This window comes from Camelina sativa, chromosome 8 (genome assembly GCF_030686135.1).
Source record: "Camelina sativa cultivar CO46 ecotype springtype chromosome 8, ASM3068613v1".
In the NCBI taxonomy this organism is placed as follows: Eukaryota; Viridiplantae; Streptophyta; class Magnoliopsida; order Brassicales; family Brassicaceae; genus Camelina; species Camelina sativa.
The window spans coordinates 12556605-12558591 of NC_141887.1; the positions used below are offsets into that span (position 1 = coordinate 12556605).

The 1987-nt window shown below is 40.4% G+C and overlaps 1 non-coding gene across 1 annotated transcript; it reads right to left on the minus strand.

The window, feature by feature from the left end:
- Window positions 1-1475: 1475 nt before the first annotated feature.
- LOC147940008 (small nucleolar RNA R71) lies at window positions 1476-1582 on the minus strand. The gene has a single exon (XR_015564793.1). It is a non-coding gene; the product is annotated as a small nucleolar RNA R71 (small nucleolar RNA).
- Window positions 1583-1987: the final 405 nt, after the last annotated feature.

A 1987-nucleotide genomic window follows, 5' to 3' on the forward strand; every position in this document is an offset into this window, starting at 1 on the left:
TAGATGACCTTAATCATTAGTCCAGCCCATGAATCCCTCCTCAACACCTTCCTTGTCTACTGATTTCGTAGTTTAAATCATGTTGCTTGGTCGTTGTTTGATTTACTTTTGTCTTGCTCTGTTTTGTTTGCATTGCTCTGTTTCTCGCATTTGTCTGACTCGACCCTATACTCGATCGCACACTCGATCAAGTGCTTGCTCGAGCTCATCCCCAGAATTCTTGTTTATGCTTTGTGTTTATCCTGTTTCAATTCCTGTTTTATTTTAGTTGCTTTTCTGTTACATTCATTTAGTTTCCTGTTCATTACTTGCCTTGCATTAGTTTATTACTTGCATTACTATAGTTTCTATTTCTGTTTCATTGCATTGTTGTTTAGATCATCGTGTTCTCTTTACTTTTAGCATCTAGTTTTATAAGCTTTTACATTCTGCATTTTACATCCATTATTAGGTTGTTAGTGACAAACATCCTTTATAATTGGCTCAACTTAGATAAATGTGCATGTCCTGATTGCTTGCATCTCACTCAGATTTGGATTGACACCCTTTATACTGCAACATCATAAAGGGAATTGAAACCCCTTGCTTTCTACACATTCATTCATATCTCATATCATTCACCAATCATCACCACCACAAGAAAGCAGAGTTCCAATTTGGTGTCGTTGCCACTTTTGAGTGTTTGTTTGTGACATTTAGGATCCATATAAGTCCAAGATTGAGTTTTGTATCTACTTTGTTCATTACTAATCTCGAATTCTTCCTTTGCTTGTCTGTGTTGCGTTTCAGGCACCACTCGACCTTCAACTCAACCACCACTCGACCGAGTGAGTAATCGAGTACTTGATCGAGTCAAGTCTCCGATACAAATAGACCTCACTTCCCAGTCGACTCGACCATCAACTCGAGCCTGTGCTCGACCGAGTACCTGTCCGAGTGGGCGATCGGGTTTGTTAATGCAAACAAGGTCTCAGGGTAATCACAATCTCCAAAGGCTTCTTGGCAACATCAACAGGCTACCTAGAGCTTTAAGACATCAGAGAAAAAGAGTAGTGCAAGAACAAGAGGATCAAGTAATCATGGAGCAACAAGATAACCATGATCAAAGAGCTAGACACATTGGTGCTGGGGATGCACCAAACACACATAACCAAAGAGCTGGTATTGTGCCTCCTGCTGTTGCTAATAATAATTATGAGATCAAGAGTGGATTGATCTCTATGATTCAAGCCAACAAATTCCATGGGTTGCCAATGGAGGATCCCCTAGACCACCTTGATGAGTTTGACAGGATTTGTGGACTCACTAAAATCAATGGTGTGAGTGAAGATGGCTTCAAGTTAAGGCTATTTCCATTTTCCCTTGGAGACAAAGCTCATCTCTGGGAGAAGACTCTTCCTACTGGAGCAATAACCACATGAGATGCTTGCAAGAAAGTTTTTCTAGCCAAGTTCTTCTCCAATGCAAGAACTGCTAGGTTGAGGAATGAGATTTCTGGTTTTGCTCAAAGGAATAATGAAACCTTTTGTGAGGCATGGGAGAGATTCAAAGGTTTCCAAACTCAATGTCCTCACCATGGTTTCAGTAATGAGTCCTTGCTCAGTACCTTGTATAGAGGAGTCCTACCTAAGATAAGAATGTTTCTTGATACAGCCTCCAATGGAAATTTCCTCAACAAGAATGTGGAAGAAGGCTGGGAGTTGGTTGAAAATCTTGCTCAATCAGATGGGAACTATAATGAGGACTATGACAGAACAATAAGGTTCACCTCCAATGATCAAGAGGAAAAGTATAAGAAGGACTTGAAGGCAGTTAATGAGAAGTTGGACAAGATTCTCCTAAGCCAGCAAAAAGCCATTCATTTCATTGGTGAAGAAAAGGTTCCAGTTCAAGAAGGAGATGCAGAGTTTGCTGAGTTGTGCTACATACAGAATCAAGGAGGATTCAAAGGTTACAACCAAGGAGGATTCAAGAACAACAATCTCTC